This window comes from Dipodomys merriami, unplaced genomic scaffold (genome assembly GCF_024711535.1).
Source record: "Dipodomys merriami isolate MVZ:Mamm:240054 unplaced genomic scaffold, mDipMer1.0.p SCAF_12, whole genome shotgun sequence".
Lineage (NCBI taxonomy): Eukaryota > Metazoa > Chordata > Mammalia > Rodentia > Heteromyidae > Dipodomys > Dipodomys merriami.
The window spans coordinates 6,909,090-6,932,894 of record NW_027202493.1 but is presented as its reverse complement, the minus strand read 5'-3'; the positions used below and the strand labels follow the sequence as shown (position 1 = coordinate 6,932,894).

At 37.4% G+C, this 23,805-nt stretch overlaps 1 pseudogene; it reads left to right on the top strand.

The window, feature by feature from the left end:
• LOC138823111 (ferritin heavy chain pseudogene) overlaps positions 1–23,271 on the top strand; it is a 60,040-nt pseudogene extending 36,769 nt beyond the window's left edge.
• Positions 23,272–23,805: the final 534 nt, after the last annotated feature.

Genomic DNA, 23,805 nt, shown 5'->3' with positions numbered 1-23,805 from the left:
ATCAATCAGTACCTATCTAGGATTGGAAAAAAAATCTATCAGAATGTTAGAAAGAGAAAGAAACTACCTAAACTTAAAATAAAGAGTATTGACAAAAACTTTAGCATTAACATTTAATGTAAAATTGTGAAAGCTTTTTTCCCCAGGTGAGAAAAAAATGCAAGATGTTTGCTTTTACTATTTTCTCTCATTTAACACAGTACTAGAGAGTATACTTGCCTTAGATAAAGTAAGAAAAATAAAAAGTATATTATTTTGAACAGAATAAAAAATTGTCCGAATTGCCAAACTGAGTATTGTCTATATAGGAGAATCTAAGTATTATACAAAAAGTCCTACAAGTATCACAGGATAAAGAATAAACATACAAAAAATCAGTTTATTTCTATGAACGTGTGGAAACCAAAATTAAAATTGTAATTCCATTTATAATCATGCTCAAGGGAATGAAACCACCTTGATTCATACCAAGCACTAAGCTCAAGATCTATATGCTAGAAGTCATCAAACACTGCTGATAGAAATCATCAAAGAACTATAGAGGCAAAACCATTTTCATGGTTTGGAAGACATAACAGCAAATTTAGTTTTAGTGATATTTTTATCAAAGTACCAGGAAGATTTTTTAGCCAAATAGTTCATAATATTCTTAAATTTCTATAAATAGGCACAAATATTCTGATAGCCAAATAATCTTGAAAAAGAAGAATGAAGTGAAAAGACAAACTGTACTAAATGGTAAGGTAGACCGTGCTGATCTTTTTCTACACAAAATTGCGACCTTACAGATTCTGTCTTCTTTCTTTATGTACGGTGAATCCAAGTGTATATCTTCAGGAGAGTGTGGAAGGATGCAAAACTGGAGGGGAAAAGGTGAAAAGTGCAGTCTTGGAATTCACTGGACACAGAACTATCCAACTGGTGGAGATGGGAGGGAAGGAGTGGGAGACAGTAAGGGAACAGAAGACACAGTAAGAAAGGAAATATACTCATTACCTGAATCATGTAATTGTAATCCCTCTATATATCTCCTGTATAATAACAATGAAGTAAATTAATTACAAAAAGAAATAGACCAACACAAGGAATCAAAGAAAGGTTGGACAAAGGGGATTTCATGAAATTGCAGAGCGTCTGCATGGCAAAGGACATACCTTGGAAGAGCAATAGAAAGCCCACAGATTGGGAGATCTTCACTAGCCATACAATGGACAAGAGCCTCATATCTAAAATATACCTAGAACTCAAAAAATTAAATCCCTCAACAACAAGTCCTCAAAGAAACAACTGCCCAATAAATAAGTGGGCTGAAGACTTAGAGAAACTTCTCTGAAGAGAAAAAAAGGATGGCCAATAGACACATGAAGAAATGCTCAACCTCTCTAGCCATAAAAGAAATGCAAAACAAAACAACATTGAGATACCATCTCACCCCAGTTAGAATGGCTATAATGAAGAATTCTAATAACAACAGATGCTGGAGGGGATGTGGACAGAAGGGAATCCTACTGCATTGTTGGTGGGAATGTAAACTTGTTCAAACCACTTTGGAAAGTAGTATAGAGGTTCCTCAAAAGTCTCCACATAGAGATCCCCTATGACACAGAAATCCCACTTTTGGGCATTTACCCAAATGATCACAAACAAGACCATACTAAAGCTACCAGCACAACTATGTTTATTGCAGCATTATTTATCATAGCTAAGATATGGAACCAACCCAGATGCCCCTCAGTAGATGAATAGATCAAGAAAATGTGGTATATATACACAATGGATTCTATGTCTCCATCAGAAAGAATGACATTGCCCTATTTGTTAGAAAATAGAAAGACTTGGAAAAAATTATATTAAGTGAAGTAAGCCAGGCCCAAAGAAACGTAAGTCCCATGGTTTCCCTTATTTGAAATTATTAGTATATGTCTGAGACAAGCAGAAAAGGTCAGATAAGTTGATGTTAGGTGAAATGAACCCCAAGATAAGTATTCAAATATTGTTTTTTCTTTCTTGTGATTGTTTCTAACATATTTATAAGATGATTTCTTTGTTGCTTTGTATGCCCCTCCCCCACGGTATAACCCCTGCTTTCATTGTATTTGATGTTGGTATAATTTATGGAGGGGAAGGGCAAAAACAAATCGTTTAAATAGGGATACAGGTGGACTCATTGCAACAATGAGATGTACAAGTCCTTATGTAGAAAAAAGAACTTTACAACTTTGGCAGGGGGTGGGGGTGAGGGAAACAAAGGAAGAGGCAACAATGCTTGATAAGAAATGTACTCATTACCTTGCCCATGTAATTGTAACCCCTCTGTTTGGTATTTTCACAAGAAAATTTTTTTCAAAAAAGAAATAGATCCACATAAATATATTCAAGTGATTTTTGATAGACATACAATTAAAATGTAAATTACTAATAGAATCCCTCATAAATAGAATGTAAATCAATAAAAATCAGGGCCACAATGAGGTATCAATATATGCCTATCAGAATTGCAAGGAACCAAATTCTGAAATTCCAAATTTAATGTGAAGCTATTGGTAATACTAAGTTGTATAGCCACTCTAGTAAACAATTTGGCAGGTTTTTTTTAATGGTACATACACAAATACCATATGGATCAACAATTGCTGTTCTGGGCATTGTTCCCATAAAAATCAAAAGTTATGATAATATAACTAGATATCCAGGAAGGTCTAGTAAGAAAGACCATACCACTAGTGGTCTTTATGGAAAATCTTCTTTAAACTTTTGGGAAGATACTTCGTCAGATTGTTTGTCTTTAAATTGGCATCAAGAAACAATCTTAGCACACATGGGGATGAAGACTTGTTCCAAATGGACTCTAAGTCAGAATGATAGTTACAGTTCTTAATATTACATTATAATTCAAAATATATGAGCTAAAAGGTTAAAAGTCATTTGTATAAAGCCAGCCAAATAGGGAAAGTATGTGAGACTCTTTTCTCCAATAAACACCTAGAAAACCAGAAGTGGTGCTGTGGCTCAAGTGGTATTGTGCTTGGCTTGAGCTGAAGAGCTCAGGGACAGCGCCCAGGCCTAGAGTTCAAGCCCCATGACTGACAAAAAAAAGTCAGTTGTATATTATTCAATACATGTATTAAGTCATATATCCATCTATATTGTCATATATCCATCTGTAAGTTATATATTTGTGTGGAAATTTTACAGACATACTATTTATACACATTCAATTGTGTATATCAGTCTACATGTATACATATTTTCAAAATTAGTTTTGAAGAAAATATATAGCATTTTCAATGAATTCTAGCTCTGACAGAGTGTAAGTTCTATTTTATTTAAATTGTATTTCAACATATTTTTAATGGTATGGTCTTTTAAGTATGAATGCTTCTAGAGTCATTGTATCAGTCAGCTTACTGGCACCATGACACAATATTTAAGAAAATCAACTTAAAGAAAAAAGGATTTATTTTAAATTATAGCTTCAGAAGACTTATGCTATGGTCTGTTGACTTCAGCAGAACATAATGCTTGAGAATACATGATGGAACAAAATTTCTCACTTTATGATGGCCAGGAAGCAAACACAAAGAAAGGAAGAAAGTAGAGTCCCAATGTCTTTGAACATCAAAAGCTCTGTGACCTACCTTTTTGTGGGGTTTTGTTTTTGTTGTTGTTAGCTCAGGTTCTTGAACACAGAGCCTGGGAGCTCTTCCTGGGCTTTTTTGCTCAAGGTTAGCACTCTACCACTTGAAGCCACAGCACTACTTTCACTTTTCTGGTGGTTATTTGGAGATAAGAGTCTCAGAATTTCCTGTCCAGGCTGGCTTTTAACCACAATGCTCAGATCTCAACCTCCTGTGCAGCTAGGATTACAGACATGAGGCACTGGGACCTGGCTATGATCTACCTTTGGTCATACAGGGCTGGCAACCAGCACTATAATCCCTGGGTCTTAGGGTACATTTGAGATCTAAGGCATGGAAGTCATTTAAGAGACACATAACTCTCTTACTATTTTTTCATACCTATTTTTTTCATATAACTGCATATTTTTGATGCTAGTAGAACAGTCTAATACAAGAAGCTAAAGCACCTGGATTCAACCTTACTTTACTCCCTTAGACTTGGTTTTAACCAATAACATTAAATCTACTTCTCCTAAATGTAAGCACTATAACATTGTTTCATATGTTAAAAATCCATTTCTGGAGCCGAGGAAACTGTCTTATAAAAAAACTAAAAGAAAGGATTATCTATAATTTAAATAGATTTTTATAAGCTGGACTTTTGTATCTCCTCATCTCAGTATGGATGGCATACAATCAGAATTTTTAAACAGGAGAAACTGTTTAAACTGCAATTCCCTATTTTATATCAGGGAGGAAAAAATGACTTTTCTAAATCATAAACTAGCGGGAGGAAGATTTTGACCACTATGTTTCAGTTTAATATACTTCCCATTATGTCACTTGGCCAAATAGCTAATAAAAAATGTACCACACTGTCTTAAAAAATTAGTATGGGTTCCAAGGTGATGGAATGTTGAAGCCCTGACTGGCAAAGCTCCTCATCTCTTGGTCCATACACCAATATGCGTGTGGGATCTTCATGCTGGCCTGTAAAGACACAAACTGGATGTTGTCCAAACCAATCACTTAACATATATTATAGAAATTGCTTAATGGAGGGGAACAAATGGTTTCTGTTCTCATTAAAGAGTTCTTTGTGATGGCCCCAGAGTGTGCTCACAAGTGTAATTTATTGTGATGGCCCCAGAGTGTACTCACAATTGTAATTTACTCGCTGACTGTCAAATCATTCTCACTACTTGTTATCTGGCTTCTTGATTGCCTTGTACAAGCATTCTTAGTTGGTTGGAGGCCATGTGTCCCTTTCCTGAAGCAACACTGATAAATATTATTTAGATCAACTATATACCTAGATAGTCCATTGTTTTCATTAAAAAAATTTAGAAAAGCACAGGCTCTGATATACACTCCCTTTACAAGCTATGAGAAAAGAATCACAGAAAGCTTAAGAAACACAGATATTGTGTCACTAGATGCTATTGCTTTCCTTATGTGTAAAGCTCCCCACCATCTTCTTTCAGATGAGACTAGACTCCCCCTGCCTGTCCTCACCACAGTCTTTACTTAACCTGTGGAAAGATAACTGAATTGGAATTCTAGGTTCACCACTCTGACCATAGATGAGTTTATTATCCTCATCTGTACAATGGAATTAATCATTATTTTTAACCCATGAGGATAAGAATACTGATAATCTAGAACTTATCTACTCTGTCAGCAATAAATAGATGCTCAATAAACCAATATTATCCATGTGTTGTGCACTCCATGCTGCTGACGTGAAAGAGCTCAGGGACACTGTCGACACCCTGAGTTCAAGCCCCATCATTTGAAAAAAAGAAGAAATAGATAAAATACAATAAATCTAGTAGTAATAGTTGTGATTACTCTCATTTATTACATAATTATTATTATGTCAAACATTAGGCTAAGTGCTTTTATAATATTATCTCAATATTCTTTATTCTGCAATTAGTAATCTTATTAATGAGAGTCTAATTCGACTATGGGAGATTAAACGATTTATTAGTAAGTTCAACTTATTAGTAAGCAATGTGTAGAAATAGAGAAACAATGCCTAAACTGTATTAATTGGCCTAAAACAAAGGTCACATAAGTTGAGAAATATACTTATGTTTCTGAAAAGGAAGATTTATACCATCAGTCATCAGCTTTCCCAGTGTACATGCATAAGTTAAACTTTGAAATGTATTTAAAAACATAAATGAGAGAGCATAAACTCTAAAGGTACAGAGGAAGGAAATGAAGCAGTCTCAGGAGAAGTCCCGATTATTAATATTTGGCTGCATAAAATAAGCTACCACAGACATAAAAGCACACCGAATGACTTGAGAATATCTTTGCCATGTATATGCACAGGAAAAAGCAAGATGTAATGTTTTCTGGAAGGTATTATTTATTATAGCAACTCTATTTGCAGTATTAGGCCCTTTCCAATCTTTTCTTCTGCTCTGTTCTGCCCCACTAAGGAAGGGGATTTTCATATATTTTTCTTTCTTACAAAAATAATTTTTAATGAATAAGATGCTTCCCAGAGTTGCTTTTTTAAATGTTATTGTATTGTAAAGATGCTGTACAGAGAGATTACAGTTACATGAGTAAGATAATAAGTGTATTTCTTGTCCAACATTGTTACCCTCTCCTTTGCTTTTCTCCTACTATCCTTTCCCTCCACCACCTTTCCCACTCCTCGCCGCCCCACCCCCCTGCACAAAGTTGTGAAGTTCATTTCCAGCATAGTGTCTTGTGAGTATCATTGTTGCAATGGGTCATCCTGTCCTTATTTCAAAATTTTGTTACCAGGGTACCCAAATCAAATACAGTGACAACAAAGACAACAAAGGATATACCCTAGAGGGAAGAACATACCAAAGGGAAAAAAATCACATAGTACATACATTAAAAATAACAACAATAAAGAAAACCTCTTATGTCCATATTTTGAGGTTCATTTCACTTAGCATCATCTTATATGGTCTTATGTATATAGCTTTTGAGCTTTTCTGCTTATCTAATAAGATTATTCTAGAAGTGTGCTAATTATTGCAAATAAGTGAAACCATAGGACCTATATTTCTTTAGGTCTGGCTTACTTCACTTAGTGTCATTTTTCCAGTCTTTCTTAACAAATGGGGGCAGTGTCATTCTTTCTGATGGAAGCACAGAATTCATATATATACATACATATATCACATTTTCTTGATCCAGTCATCTACTGAGGGGCATCTGTGTTGGTTCTGTGTCTTAGCTATGGTGAATAATGCTGTGGTAAACATAGTTGTGATGGTAGCTTTACTATGGCCTTGTTTGTGATCATTTGGGTAAATGCTCAGAAGTTGGATTACTGGGTTTTAGGTGAGCTCTATGTGTAGTCATTTCAGGAACCTCTGGCACAAGAATAGACCTGAGGACCAATGGAATAGAACTGAAGACCCAGAAATGAACCCACAGAACTATAGCCACCTAATCTTTGATAAGGGAGCTAAAAAAATAGAATGGAAGAAAGACAGCCTCTTCAGGAAATGGTGCTGGCAAAATTGGTTAACTACATGTAGAAAACTAAAGCTAGATCCTTATATATCACCCTGCACCAAAATAAACTCAAATGTACCAAAGACCTCAGAGTAAAAGCAGACACCCTGAAAACATTACTGGAAAGAATAGGAGAAACTCTAGGGCTCCTTGGCACAGGCTGAAATTTTCTTAATAAAGGCACAGAATCACAACAAAGAAAGGAGGAACAAATGGGATTGCATTAAACAACAGAGCTTCTGCACACTAAAGGACATAGCTAGCAAGATGAATTGAAAGCCTATGGATTGGGAGAAGATCTTCACTAGGTATATAATAGACAAGGGCCTCATATCTAAAATATACTTAAAACTCAAAAACTTAAATCCCCCAAAAACAAATCCCCAAAGAAACAACCACCTGATTAATAAGTGGATTAAAGACAAAGAGAGACTTCTCTGAAGAAGAAATAAGAATGGCCAACAGACACATGAAGAAATGCTCAACTTCTATGGTAATAAAATAAATGCAAATTAAATCAATATGGTGATGCTAAGCTAAATAAACTCCAAAACATGGAAACAAGAGGTTTTCTTTGTTGTTGTTTTAATGTACTATGTGGTTTCTTTTTTTCTTTTGTATTATCTTTCCCTATGGTTTATCCCCTATTGTCACTTACTTGATTTTGGTACCCTGAGTATTGTATATACAAGTGTCTGAATTAGGGAAGGGAAGGGAAATAACAAAATAGTGAAAGGACAAAGGGCAAACCAATGCAACAGCAATACTCACAAGACACTATGTTGGGAATGAATTGTACAGCTTGGGGGAGGGGGATTGGGATGGAGGGAAAGTGGGAGAAAAATGAGGGAGGGGTGACAAGTTAGACAATAAGTGTACTCACTACCCTATTATGTAACTGTAACCCCTCTGTATCACCTTTTACATAACCTTTACAATAAAATTAAACTTTAAAAACTGAATGAAGTTTAAGAAAATAAAAAAAGAAAATCTACTTACATGCAAAAGGTTTATTCTGCCCTGTGATTTCAGCAGATTCAGTCTCAAGTTGCTTGGGCACATTGCTTTGGATTTTATTAGCTGGTCCTATTCCATCTTTCCAATCTTAGTTTATTTTTTTTAAAGCCCAGTTAAATCACTATTTTATTCTTTGACCATAACATTTCCAGCTTTTTTTTCCTGCTTATGTGGTGCTGAGGAATCGAACCCAGGCATTTCCAGCTTTTTTTTTTTTCCTGCTTATGTGGTGCTGAGGAATCGAACCCAGGGCTTCATGCATGCAAGGCAAGCACTTTACCACTGAGCCACCTCCCCAGCCCGGGCACATTGCTTTGGGAATGTAGCAAGGCAAATCAGTATGTTAGGGGCACATTGCTAAGGAGTCGTTTCCCTCACAATAGGCAGGGAGCAAAATGAGAAAGAGAAAAGATCCAGAGTTCCAATATTCCCCTCAAGGTCATGTCCACTGTGATCGAACTTCCTTCTATTAGGTCTCATCACTCAAAGGTCCTACCACCACCCAACGGCTTCACCGGCTGAGGTCTTGGAGAAGCAGAGGATTTCAAATCAAATCACCATGTAAAACAAAATTCCCTAATTAGGAACTCGAGGTTTGAACTTGAAGCAAATGACACATTACCTTCACTCACATTAAACCACAGATATGTGGAGGTTATCTAGTGCAGCAGGTAATGCCAACCTATATGGAACACTATTTAACAGCTTAGAGAGAGAGATAATTGACACCATACTGTAATAAGAGACTGTGCCTTTTTATGACAAAAAGGCAGTTTCTACAGAAGCAGAAAGAGGAAGTCTTCATGCAGATTATTGCATGAGGTTCGATGAAGATTTTGATAAGCCTGGTCACCAGCACATATTGCTAGAGAAACGATTGCTCATTTTAGTTATAACATTGCTAACTCTCTGTGGGCCATATGGTTTGTTTCTTCTTTGCTGTCTGAAAGAAAGAAATGCCCAACTTCCTTTAATGGAACTAAAGGAGGCTATGAAGTTAGCTATAGCACCTGCAAGCTGAGCTCAAGGTGACACCTGGGCCTCTGGGGTATACTTCTCTGGCATCTGCTAATAAGCTGTCCTTGGGCCCAGAGTCTTTATTTACTTACAGACTACAAGTCAATTTTCTGGTGTATTGGCAATATTGGTGACCTGGTCCCAAATTGTGACATTTTAGTCAAACATTTTTCCAAATGTTTATTTTATGAGATATTTTTATGTACCAAGGGGTATTTTTTTTCACAAATTAGCAAATGCATTACTCAAAACTTTGCTGTCATGTAATCCTACAATTGCATGTATCTTACAACTGAGATTTTATGTTAACCATATTCTTAGTGACTAGCTACCTGAGTAGAAATGAAATAACATAATTATGGAGAAAATAAAGTTCTGGTTAGATGAGAGAGCATACACATGAATAAGAGACAGAGCAATAGAGCAGGGCAGCAGTATTAGTGGTGGTAATAAAGGCCTGCTTTATTCTTTTTTCCTTGTTACTGATTTCTAATCTTTAATGTGGTTTGTTGGCTTATTTTTCTGGTTATGAAGTGTGTTAGTGGTCTTCCATGTTTGATTTTCAAGCTGATATAGCAAATTTAAAAGAGGATAGGTTTACTTTGACTCTGTTTATAGGTTCCAGACCATCACTGGCTGGCATGATTTCTTTTGAGCTGTGGTAAAACACCACATCATGGGAGGGAGTGTGGATGTTGCAGTCTTATCACCTTCTGGTAACTGGGGGGAGAGAGAGAAAGAGAGGGGGGAGAGGGGAGGAAGAGAGGGAGAAGAAGAAAAAGAGAGGGATTTGGGAGAGGGGGGAAAGGAAGAGAGAGAAGGAGAACCATCTTCCTATAATCCCCTTTAAGGGACACCCTTTTTTGACAACAAACCTGTCACTGGACCCCATCACTTAAAGTTTCCACTATGCCAAAAATACCAAGCTGAGAACCAAGTGTTTAACAGAGGAGTTTTGGTGGATATTCCAGATCCAATATGTAGCACAAGGAATCTACTGTTTATACAAAGATGATATGTGTCAAAAACAAAAACAAACTTTTCTCTTCACCCTATACATTAGTTGTAGTTTATTTCATAGTTTATTAATAGTAGAGGTATATCCCAGGGTGTAAGTAAGATTCCTTAATCTTATGAACATAAGATAGTCTCTTATAGGATACCAGAATGGAACTGATCTTCCTCTTTTCTTCATTCCTCTTCTTCAACCTGCAAAATAGATAAAATATGTGAGCAACTACAGTCAGCAGCCTGCCCTGAGGCTCCTCCTACTGCTAACCCAATTTACATATTTGAACTGTAAAACTCACAAAATATGGTGCTCTTGTCTTTTGATTTTTGAGAATATACCCTGTGAGATTCTCAATGTACCTGTTAATATAGACTTTGGATCTCTTATTTAGAGAATAGCTCCTTTTTGTATATTAGAATCTTCATAAATAAATATTTTTGTCACACTAGGCCTTAATAAATATTAGGAAATGGATATTGTTATAATTAATTGCTTTGGGGTGTGTGTATGTGTGTATGTTTGCATGTGTCTGTTCATGTGCACTATGAGGAAATTTGGACTGATTCATGTGTTACATGGTGGTGCATGTCTGCAATCCTAGCTAATTGGAAGACAGAGATCATCAGGAGGATCTTGATTTGAGCCTATAAAAAACGTTAAAGAGACTCCACCTCATAGCATTATTTACCATATGTGGCTACGATATGTAATCAGCCCAGATATTCCTCAATGAATGAATGAATCAAGAAATTATGTATATACAAAATGGAATTTTATGCATCCATTAAAAGAATTCTATTGTAACATTCATAAGGAAATGGAAGGACTTGTAAAACTTTAGATTAAATGAAGCATGTCAAACCCAGAGAAACAAAGTTACATGGATTCCCTCATCTGTGGTAGTAGAATTCACCTATAAGTCTATAAGTAAAAACTTGGGGTGGTATGCAAGTGGTTACAAATGTACTAACTGAAATATGGTATACTCTAGGGAGAATGTAATTCCTTAGAGATACAAAATCAAAGTACAACAAAATAAGCACTAGGAAATGGGGACATGCAAGAGAGGAGGTAGGACCAATGGAAGAGGGTAGAAGAACAAAGGGAGAAAGGCAGGGGAGAATGTAGTCAAGGATTCACTGTATGTACTACAAAATGAAGACAAGGGATGGTTTGGGTCAAAGGGGGATTGAAAGGGTGGAAGCTGATAAAGAAGCATTATATTCATAAACTGCTTTGTTAAATGGCAACTGCTTTGTACAACTATTGAAATTTAAGAAGAATTTAAAAAGAGATGTTGCCTCAACCACAAACATGATTGTGATGGTATACTCCTGAGATCTGATATGCACAAGAGGCATAGCTAATCATGATCCAAACTGGACCCTTACAAAAATCTAAGACCTTATCTTTCCACCACAAAAAATACAAAAAGCATAAAAATATCAGAGACATGTGGCTCAAATGTTTAAACACTAGTTCAAACACTAGTACCACCAGAAAAACAACAAAAAAGAGATAGTTATTTCTCCTCCAAATACATATAATTCAAATGAAATTTGAATTCAGAATTTAAAAAAAATTTCTATCTAAAAGCAAAAAAAAAATATCACTATCTTAAAGCAGAAAACTAATGCTTCGTTTTGAATCTATTTTTTTTGGTCAGTCCCGGGGCTTGAACTTTGGGCCTGGATGCTGTCCACAGCTCAGCTCTTTCAGCTCAAGGCAAGCACTCTACCGCTTGACCCACAGTGTCACTTCTGGTTTTCGAGTGGTTTATTGGAGATAAGAGTCTCATGGACTCTCCTGCCCAGGCTGGCTTTGAACTGCAATCCTCAGATCTCAGCCTCCTGAGTAGCTAGGATTACAGGCGTAAGCCACCAGCGCCCGGCTTAATGCTTCATTTTGAAAGAGGCCTTTGATATAAATGATACTAGTGAATTTAAGGTCCATGTTGTATTCCTTATTTGATGCTCTCTCCCCTTGGTCTGAAGCTTTTAAGTCTACTGAATCTGGGAAATGGTCCACTATTATTCCTAGATACCTGCCCCATTGAAAGCTCTGTGCAACGTTCTAATGATGAAGACTGTATCATCAGAGCCACATTTGAGGACAGAACACATTCTCCTAAAAGACTTGCAGCAGCATCTTTCAGAAATGGGCCAGATAGAGGTTAATTTCCCTTTATGACCCTATCATCTGCATTATTGTATACTGACATGATTGAGTCTCAGAGAGACAACCAAAATAATACACTAAAGCATAATTTCAATGCTATTATAAACTGGGAATAGCCATGATTAATTACCACCACAGCCAAAGAGAAGAAGGGAGAACTTGAGAGTAAGTTTAATTAATCACCTGCTTTAGAATTAATACAATCCTTCTGAACTTGGAAAGAAAGAATCCTTGACAAAGTATAAATGGTGTTTGCTATTCAGGAAACTGACAAGAGCTCTAAATCTAAAGAACATCTGAGGTGCCTTTGAGTCATGTGCTTTTATTTTTCTTTAATTAAAAAAGTAAACAACATTACTTCTGTTCTGCTTTTGATGAAACAGATGCCAGTGCAATCTTTGCAAAGAAGTGACCTCCTCACTTCTGCTGCCTATGTGTACTGGACTTCTTCTTGATGTTTGAAAATCAAAATCCTACTGAGGAAGGCCCAGCTAGAGAGCCGGAAGTAAAACAGAGGCAGTACTGGCAAATTATACAGTGCATTGATCAGTTGGCACAACCAAAGAAGTGCCCTCCCCACAGCCCTACCTATGCAGATCATCTTGAGTGACTGCTCAGCCCACTAGGACCCATGAGTGACCACATGATTAAAAACTCCCTTGTCATGAGAGAAGTTCACAGTTAAGTTCAACGGGGAAAATGATGCTATATGTTTGGGACAGATGTAGCTGTTGTAAAGTGATGCAACAAAATAAACACAGAAATTTGGAATTGAGATGCAATTATTGATTATCTGTGACTATGCTTTTGTTTTTAAACAACTATGCTTGCCAGCTAATTTTGTTCAAGATCTGCTTTAGATGACTTCTGAAAGTTATGTATTTCCCTAACACCAAAGTGGTTGCCATTTCAAGTTATTTGAACCCTTTGTACTACTTATTTTTAGTGAATATGTGAGTGCACAAGTAAAATACTTTCTTGTCTGCCATGATGTGGATATGTGTAAAAAGTCACCATCCATGTGGAAATAGTTTGTTGGAGTGAGAAATCCTTGATTGAAGTATGAATACTGTTCCATACTCTGTCCTGTGTGCCATAATAAAATACTGAAACTCCCTGAAGAAAAATACACAAATAAACATTATTCTAGATATACATATACCCCAGGTCTATTCTACAGGTCTCCTAACTGAAGCCTCTGGGAACATTGGTTTAGAGAAAAACAATACTAACAAATATCAGCACAGCCTGAGCTAGGGCTAGCTTAAAGCTTTGCAATTATAAGATATGGTATTTTCAGGTTGTCTCTAATCTTCTTAGTTATCAATATAACTTCCTAAAATCTTACAGCTTTAAGGGAGGAATGAATAGGATCTGAATGAGAGAAACCATCTTTTTTCTTTCTTTCTTCCTTTTCTTTCCTTTCTGCTTTCTTTCTTTCTTTCTTTCTTTCTTTCTTTCTTTCTTTCTTTCTTTCTTTCTTTCTTTCTTCTTTCTTTCTCTTCTGCTTATTTATTGATCTATTATTTTTAATTTTAAAGAACTATTTTGACATAATTGTCACCAATACTTCTTTAGCTCAGATTACAAACATCAAAACATACTTGAGTGGTTGGATATAGGGGCTCATGCCTATATTGCCAACACTTAGGAGGTAGAGACAGGAGGACAGAGAATTGACATCCATTTTAGATACTGGTTAAAGCCCTGTCTCAAAGAAACACATAAAGAATTTATACTATTTACAATAAATTATAGGACATTAAACATAGTTTTAAGACTAGTATCATTAAAGCTACTCCTAATCCCAAGACTTCAAAAAATTGTATTGCTAATACCCAATTGCTCTGGAAGTATCCTTGGAATTTTATAATGCAGAAAGAAACTTTGCCTGATCATGTTGCTGCGGAATCATTCAGGCAATCAAACAATGAAGCATTGAGCATTATTTTGTGAAGTAGTAAGCAAACTTGGGATAAGAGAAAACCAAAATGAAACCAAAGTTAACATAGAGTAGGATAACTTTTGATGTACATGTTGGTTTCTAATGTTATCTCATAAAACCAAAATGATATACATTGAACGTTACCTGTAAAAATCTCTTAGGAAGATGGAACATGGCAAACCATATTATTTTCCAAGTTCAATTCACCAACATTAAAAGAGACAGATTGAGTTTCCTTTGGGCATAGGTAGCAGGCAGTTTGTACTTGGAGAGACTGAGTCTATATGTACATCTTGAAACACCTTTGCGTTCCTTTTGTCTTTGGCTTTCTATTCCCTGGTCAAGAGTATACAATTTAACTCACGAAAATTAAAAGTGCATGTGAAGTGAGTTGTTCTTCTTGTTAAGCTGTCACAACATCAGCAAGAAACCAGCTAACAGCTGCATTATGGCTTTGAGTTTGGTAACCAGAAAGGTTATAGCATGATTTGTCCAATGCCTCCTACTACTACATTCATCTATATAAAGACTAACATCACCTCTGTACCCTCTGAGGCAGAATCACTTCCAAATAATGACAGTGATGTTGAGAGTGGTGACAATATTGTCCAGGATGTTTATACATTCTAACAGTAATAATATGACAAAAGGAGTGGAGGAGAAAGAGGAAGAGGAATTAATACTGAAAACATTTATGGAACCCTTACCACATCTTGGATTATATTCTATAGCAACCATAAAATAAACTCCCAATTTAAGGAGGAAGAAACCGATGCTTGTGACTTGTCTGGACTACCAAGTGATACAGCTAGTATGCATATGCATGCACTTTCACGCTGGAGCCTGTGGTAATCATTGTCACCTTTTAGGCCTTACCTTGAACAGTTACCTCTAATATGATATCGTTCTGAGCTCTCCATGGTGAAGACAACATTTTCTTCTGATTCTTTCCTGGGATCCCTCATTCTTCTTTTGAGTGACACTTAAGTTCTTGCAGGAGGATTGTGGAGGGGATAAGTGGAGGAGATATTGAGGTTACACCTTCTCTGTTCTTCTGGAGCCTACAGGCTCTACTCCCACTCCATTTGCAGCCTTATCTCATTACTTATATCTGTTGTCTATCATCTTGAACTAAGTAGTATCTTCTGTACCTCATGATGTATTTCCATTCCTCCTATAGATTCTTTGTTCAAAATCTACGTCTCCCACTTTATATCTGTCCTTGAGATCTTTTATAAGACATCAAGTCTTAGTGATCTTTGTTTCACGTTTACACGCAATTTGTTTATTATTACTTTGCTTCCTTGTGCCCTAAGTCCAGCCAGATGTAATGAATGGCCTCTATCCACTAAGTACCTGTCATACTCCATTGTACTCCCAGGTTTGACAATTAAAAGTACTGCAAACAGGGCTGGGAAGGTGGCTCAGTGTTAGAGTACTTGCCTCGCTTGACACCCTGGGTTTGATTCCTCAGCACCACATAAGCAGAAAAAAGCTGGAAGTATTGCTGTAGCTCAAGTGGTAGGGTGCTAACCTTGAGCTGAAGAGCTGAGGGACAGTGTCCAGGCCCAGAGTTTAGCCCCCACAACCAACACACACACACACACACACACACACACACACACACACACACACACACACACGCACGCACACACACACTGTAAACATTATCATGGCACTTGGTGTAAGGGAAAGAAAAGCTTACTTGGTTGAATAAAATTTCAAATTCCAATTCTATTATTGTAGAATGATGTTTCTGCTTAGTATAGAGCAATTGATCTCAGTAGCATGACCATTAGAGCAGTTTCCTAACTCATGACGTTAATGACTGGCCAAGCAAAGTTTATCAGAACCTATCACACCTGGGCAGCTGTGAAATTAACACGTCTTCCTTTGCCAGGTAACTGGGACCCAAGTTATTTGCATGTCTCATTTTTGTCTTATACAGTGAACTTTCAACATTTTTACCATGATAAAATCCAGTTAAATTAGGCAGTGAATGTGTTCTTATTAAAGAATTGCTGTAAAATAGTTCTTTGAGAAGAAATAGCTCAGAAAGAACGAATCAGCTGCTGAATTTGTTATGGTAATAGTACCAGATTTTCAAATGGATTACTAACATATAAATTTTAGCTCTTCAAATATTGATAGCAATAGTCTAGTGCTGGTGGCTCACACCTCTAATTCTAACTACTCAGGATACTGAGATCTAATGATTGTGATTCAAAGAAAGGCAACCTGAGCAGAAAAATCTGTGAGACTCTGATCTCCAATTAATCACCAAAAAGCTAGAAGTAGAGCTTAAGTAGTAGAATGCTAACCTTGAGCAAAAAATGTCCAAGGATATCATGCAGGCCCTGAGTTCAAGTCCCAGGACTCACATACACACACACACACACACACACACACACACACACACACACACACACACACACACACACACACACACACACAAAATTAATAGGGTAACTCCATTCCCAAGAGTCACATTCCAACACTACCAAGTATGAAAGTTTTCTCTTGCCTTTTATAGACAATTCCATTTTAATACCTAATAAAGGATCATGTGTAACTGAAGTCTGAAAAAAATTATCTGAATTCACCATGGGACCTGTGGGGCTTTTTTTCTTTTTCTTTTTCTTTTGTTTTAAGACACTAAGCTGAAAAGTATATATACACATATATATATATATGTGTGTATATATGTATATATACTTTTATGTATATGTATATATGTATATATGTATATATACTTTTATGTATATGTATATATGTATATATACTTTATATATATATATTTATATATATATATATATATATTTGGTCGGTCTTGGGGCTTGAACTCTGGGCTTGGGCACTGTCCCTGCACTCTTCAGCTCAAGGCAAGCGCTCTACCACTTGAGCCACAGTGTCACTTCTAGCTTTCTAGTGGTTTTTTAGAGATAAGAGTCTCACACATTCCTGCCTGGGCTGGCTTTGAACCATGATCCTCAGATCTCAGCCTCCTGAGTAGCTAGGATTACAGGCATGAGCCACCAGCACCTGGCTTTGATACATAAAATTTAAGCTCTATGCGTGGAAGCAGGCAGAAGACTGGAAATCTTAGATTGACACTGAATATATTGAAGACATCTTCCTGGCTACAACCTCAGATTTCACCTTTTGCACTAGTGGAGGAGGTCGTATTGTCAGTGTAGCTCCTGTTCAATCTGACAGCACATATATTAAAATTGAACAATACAGAGATCAACATTGTCCCCCATGCAGGGATGACATGCAAATCTGTGAAGTGTTCCACATGTTAAAAATATGAAAAGTATGTAGCCCTTTAACTAACTCAAGTTTCAACAAATAGGAGGAAACCATGAATCTAGTTGCATGACTCACTGCTAAGAGTTAAGTACAAAATACTAAGTGCTTTGTTCTCTTCACTGGGAATGCTCAATCACATGCTTGAAAAATGTTGATCTCAAGACTTGCAGTTGTAATGACAGTATTTTGGATATGATGTGAGGAAATAAATCACCATACCAGCTCTGTGACTTCGGATGTGTCATTCAATTTCTCCAGAACCTCAGTTTTCTAGCTAGGAGATGAAGATAACAGTGCCTAAATTTGTACCTTCTAAAGGGTGCTAGCATGTACTTTCTCTTCTGTTTTCCTCCCAGGCTTTTCTGTGCTTGCCAGAAAATGTATAAACTATTTGAAGACATTGCATAGACTATTATTGTAGTATACCGTGGCTTCTCTTCTCTGTTTATTCATGCTTGTATTCATTCAGTAGCAGATTGATTATTTTCTGCTGCCAGCCAGCAGTTAGAGACAGAAAGAACTCTCGAATGCCTGGCTTCATTCACCCTGGGCAGCTCTTTCATGCACTCTGCGCTGCACAAATATCTGTTATTTTCTATTATCAATGCTTCTGACATTTCTATAAGATCCTACATAGCTTATACTTTGTCAAAACAGAGATTCTATTCAGATTTCATCTGCTGACATGCTTCAGATCTCTAGAAGAAACTGGGAGGCGTCTTAAAAAGCTATCCACCAGGAGCTTTAGACCTCCTTCACCTTCACAGTTCACCCATTGACTGCCCTGTCTTGCCAAGGTATTGCAGAACACCAGGAAAGCAAAGAGCCCATGGATATGGGAGAGGCAGAAATAGTTAATTGAGATGATATTTTTGAGGCCAAGGTCCCATTTGAATGTTATGAGCTGATAAGATCTTCCCTAGAAACTCTGTTATCTCAAAAATCTGTTTCTTCTGCTAGCTCAGGACATTCGCTGAGAGCTATTGGTATTTCTTGGCAACTGGACAGAGGAATGTGAGGGAAAACCCCAGAGTAAGAAGGTGGATACTCTGTATCTTTCAGTCCAAATAACCTGTGAACCTCAGGGTGATTTTGAACATCAGTTTCCTGGATCCACAATTTTTCTTTGGAAATGACTGTGCTGACTACCTCAGAAAACCAAGTATAAGTTTGGGGCTCCAAGCCCTCCGTATTAATTTAAATCAGAGAAACTCAGTTAATCTACTTTAATATATTAGAATTATTCATGAGATTAAAAAAACTGTTATATTACCAAGAAGACATTTAAACACATATGAAATGGTACCTTTAGGGCCTTGTGAGGGAAATTTCAGTCTCTTTCTTGGACTTCTGAAAATCAGAGATTTACATAGCTACAAAAATGTGAAGGTTATTCAGGGGGGAAAATGGAAACAGTCAAAACTGGGAAGGGTGCCTGAGCTAGAAATCTTGGGAAGACTGGCAATTGTTTCTTTTATTCATGTTTTCAAACAGTTCCTACTATTTTTTATTCCTGTCTCCATTCATAGTTTAATTGTTTCACGAGTAAATGACTTCTAGCTCCATTGCCAACTGACTACCTCAAAGGTTTGCCTTGTGGATAGGTTAAACAGACTCCTCTCAAACTTTCTCACCACACATCTTCACAGAATTTGACATCAGTGGTCATTTTCTTCTTGAAACCTTTAGATTTCCAGAACTCTAATGCTTCCAATTGTGCTTTTGCCTGTTATCTATCTTCCCTGACTGTTCCTTTTCCCATTCCATCAGCTCTGTCCTGGGAGCTTTTGACTTTTTTTGTGTTGTCTTCTTTGGTGAGCTCATCTTTTCTGATGATTTTGAAATGGTGGCGCTGGCTTCTGGAGTTCATGTCCAGGGGTCAATGATGATTGATGATCTCAAACTCCATGACAAAGTAGCAGAAAAGCATCCATTTAAGAGGATCGAATAAAGCTCCTGAATGGAAAGAGTAAGAGGGAAAACTCAAGATGAAGTAGGCTCAAAATCTAGGGCCTTTTCTCTTGTGTTGGAGGAATAGATCTTATTTTTACAGGTAAGTATCATTGGCCTTAATTGAACAGTTTTTCTGTAAGTAGAGTAAGTTAGAGGTTAGGCTACTTCACCTCACAAGAACATTTTTGCTATTTATTATTCGTTGAAGGCCCCTGTGTTTGTGCAAAACAAGCATTATTTAACATTTTGCAAAATAGGACAAGGAAAAGGCAACCTTGCAAAACTTAGCCTCTTGGGTCTGCAAAACAGGGGCCTATGTTCTTGTTTGTGTTTTTTTTTTTTTTTTGGAAAACAGCTAGTATCTCAAGACTCACAACATGGGGGGAACCGTCAACTTCACTTACATACTTTTCTGGCTGGCAGTTTGCTAACCAAGATGGAGTTTCTGTGGTCTTCTTTTCACCAGAGCTTTCCATTTACCTTAGCATTTCAGTTAGTTAAGAATGATAATGACTCTTAAATGTTTCTTCAAATACAGGGTTGTAGATTCAAATCCTCATTGGTATTACTTACAAACACCTTATTTCAAATATCCTTGTCTTATTTTATCATCTTTGCTCTAATCTAGTCCCACAACGTAAGTTGCCTTGGTAATCATTTCAATGGTCTAGATAGTTAGTATCAAGCTGGAAATCTGAGTATTTTCTTGACTCAAAAATCTATAATTGCTTTCCTGACTATCTCCTTCTCCCTCATATTTATTAGTTGCAAGTGAACCATGCTGACTCCTAATTAATCCTTATATCTCTCTTCTTTCCCATTTCTACTTCTTAACTTAGTTTGCCTTTATAAATCGTCTACCTGGCAGCTATGAGCTCTTGGTTGGTCCTCTAGAATTGGCCTGCCTTCTGCAACCCATTCTCCACTCTTCAGCCATCCATATTCCTAAAATATAAATTTAGTTGCCTTACTCTTTAACACCTTGCGGTTGTTTCTCTTTTTTTGCTAAAGTCAAGCTATTGTAAGAGTTTATAAGACAATGTATACTATGACTCCAACTTATATCCATGAGCCTTCTCTCGTTTATTTGTTCAAATCTGAGGTTATGTGCACTCCTTGATCTATGAATTTTCCATGTGCTTCCCTTGTCTTTAGCTGGGATGATTGTCTCCGAGTTCCTTCCTAACTCATCATGATATAAATCTCAGTGTGAAGATTCCTTCCTGCATAGAATGTTCCCAATTCCCCCATGGGAAACCTACTCCCATGTGCTCTCATAGTCACAACTCCATCTTGCCAGCACTTAGCTCTTTATGACACTATTGTTTACTTTGTCCATCTGGATTGCAAGCTTAAATGGTACAGAAACTTGATATATTCCTAGCACTTAGCAATGTGCTTCATGTTCATTGCAAAATCCCTAATAAAAGCACAAACTGAATGACCTCCAAAGAACAAAAGAGAATCGGTCTTAGACTAAGGACTCAAGATAGTTAACATTTGAGGTGTATAAAAAGAAAAGAAAGCAGACAATCAGTAGAGAATTTGTTTCCCAGCATTTAAAGCATTATTTAACACCATTTGAAGCAAGAGTCACAAAAGTTATATAAGACAAGATATGGAGGATTTAAGTATTTCTAGAGTTCAACCCATAGATATGCAAACAGAGTACACTGTTAAGCTGGGCATCTGGGAAACCAATAAAGGAGAGAATACATAGTAGAAGAAAAGCACTTAACAGTAACAGGGACTTCAGATATAAGCCTTAAGTGTTTGGTGAGGATAGTGTTCAATCAATCAATACTCAGGAAATTCCTCCTATAAGGGCTGTCTTGGTCCTAGGGATTCAGAAATGAGCAAGCCAGGTTATGTTGGCTTAATGAGTTCACAACAAGGAGAGAAAAACCATTATTAACAACAGTTGCAAAAAAACTCCTGCACAAAAACTAGGAATGAAGAAAACAATATAATTGCATATAGAATGAACTAGTAACTCTGCTTTACAGGAAGATATCCTAGTAGAACTAAGCTACAAAGAACAACTAAGGTTCATTCAGCTTGAAAAAAAAACAAAAACTAGGGGCTTGTTAGAGATTTGGAACAGAGAATGCAGCCATCACAGTACAAGAATCATCAGGGACTAGCAGGTCATTCTTAGAGCCAGGAAGCCAAATTATAATTCTCAGAAGGAAAGCAGAGAGGAAGACAGGTTGATGAGGCTGATGAAGCCAGTAAAACTTAGGCTCAGACTTTCATGTTCCAGTGAGTAAAGACAATGAGTATCCAAGTATTTAATCTGATGTAATTTAGCTAACATCCACCCAATTTATTAGCTAGTGAAAATACTATAGGAGAAAGTGAGGACTGACAAGGCAATCATCCAGAGATCTTTAGGTCTTCAAACATGAATGGCTCACTTTTCCAGGAGCCCAATGGCTTACTTCAGTAATCCTAGATACTAAGGAGGCTGAGATCTGAACATCAAGGTTGGAAGCCAGTCCAGATAGGAAAAAAAATCCATGAGACTACATCTCCAAAATAACCAGGAAAAAGAAAAGAAAGCTGGAGTAGAGGCCTGGCTCCAGTGGTAGAGCACCAGCCATGAGTGAAAAAGCTGAATGAAAGCCTAATTCTGAGTTCAAACCCTGGTACCAACATACACATATGCTTCATACACAAAAAGTTTGACTCATAGAGATAAGGTAGTGTGTGTGTGTGTGTGTGTGTGTGTGAGAGAGAGAGAGAGACCACACATGCCTGAACATGAATGAGAAATGGGATGTTTGTGGAGGAATGTGTGTTTGAGGGGATAGAGCCCAAATAGCCCTTCTGCTTTTCTAAATGTTGGGTCTTTCTCTCAACTGGTACCTTATCAACCTTAGTTTCCTTCACAGTTCGAAAAGGTCATATTTCTGAATTCATTTTTATGAGATGAAGGGTGACTCAGAGGAAAGATAATGAAGCATATCACAGGAAACTTAATCTGGTGGCTCTTTGTGTTTTAAAATGGCATAGTGGGTCAGACAACTGCCCAGAGTCGCAGCCGTTTCCTGCTTCAATGGAACTGGGCTCACCACCCCCATCCCGCCTGCCCCTCACCACCTCTTCACTGCATCCTGGGACCACCCCGGGGCCTCCACCGCCCCTCCAGTGCCAGCAACTACTATGTGTCTCCTAGCAGCCGCATCCCCCTTGCAGGTGCTCCAGAAATACCACCAGGACCCGGAGGAAGCAGCCATCAACCGCCAGATCAACCTGGAGCTGTATGCCTCCTGTGTCTAGCTGTCCATGTCTTATTAATTTGACCGAGATGATGTGGCTTTGAAGAACTTTGCCAAATACTTTCATCTCCAATCTCATGAGGAGGGATAACATGCAGAAAAACCAGCGAGGTGGCTGCATCTTCTTGCAGGATGTCAAGAAACCAGATCGTGATGACTGGGAAATGGGCTGAATGCAATGGGCTGTGCATTGCACTTGTACAAAACTGAATCAGTCACTGCTGGAACTGCACCAACTGGCCTTTGACAAAAATGATCCCCACTTGTGTGACTTCTCATTACCTGAATGAGCAGGTGAAATCCATCAAAGAATTGGGTAACCATGTCACCAATTTGCACAAGATGGGAGCTCCTGAATCTGGCATGGCAGACTGTCTCATTGATAAGCACACTCTGAGAGACAGTGACAATGAGAACTAAGCCTTAGGCTGATCCCTGAAAGCCACACGTGACTTCTGATCACCAAGGCAGTGCAAACATGTTGGGGTTACCATAACCTTTTCTATAAGTTGTACCAGAACATCCTAAGTTCTTTTCATTTGTATCATTCCTTCAAATAAAGGAATTTGGTACTTAAAAATAATAAAATAAATAAAATGACAGTGCTAAGTAAATCTTTCTACTAGGTTTCATTCTGTTTCTCTTTTGCTAGGGCAGTATTTTTTCCCTCAACATCTTACATATGAAATATTAAAATCCCAGATAAGTTCCGAATATTAGATCAATGCATTTGTTAAAATATCCATACAAAAAGAACATCTGGCTTGTCCCCTTCCCGAATGTTCCTGGCAGATCTGTCATCTGTTCCTCAAGCCAAGTGACAAGTGAGTTATACAATGGGGCCTCAAAAGGTTCAAACCATATTGCACAGCAGATGCTCTGAAACTATTATTCAGAGAGTCTGCCTGGGCCCCCCATTGCCCTCTGATTCCCTTGAAGCAATTTATGACTGAC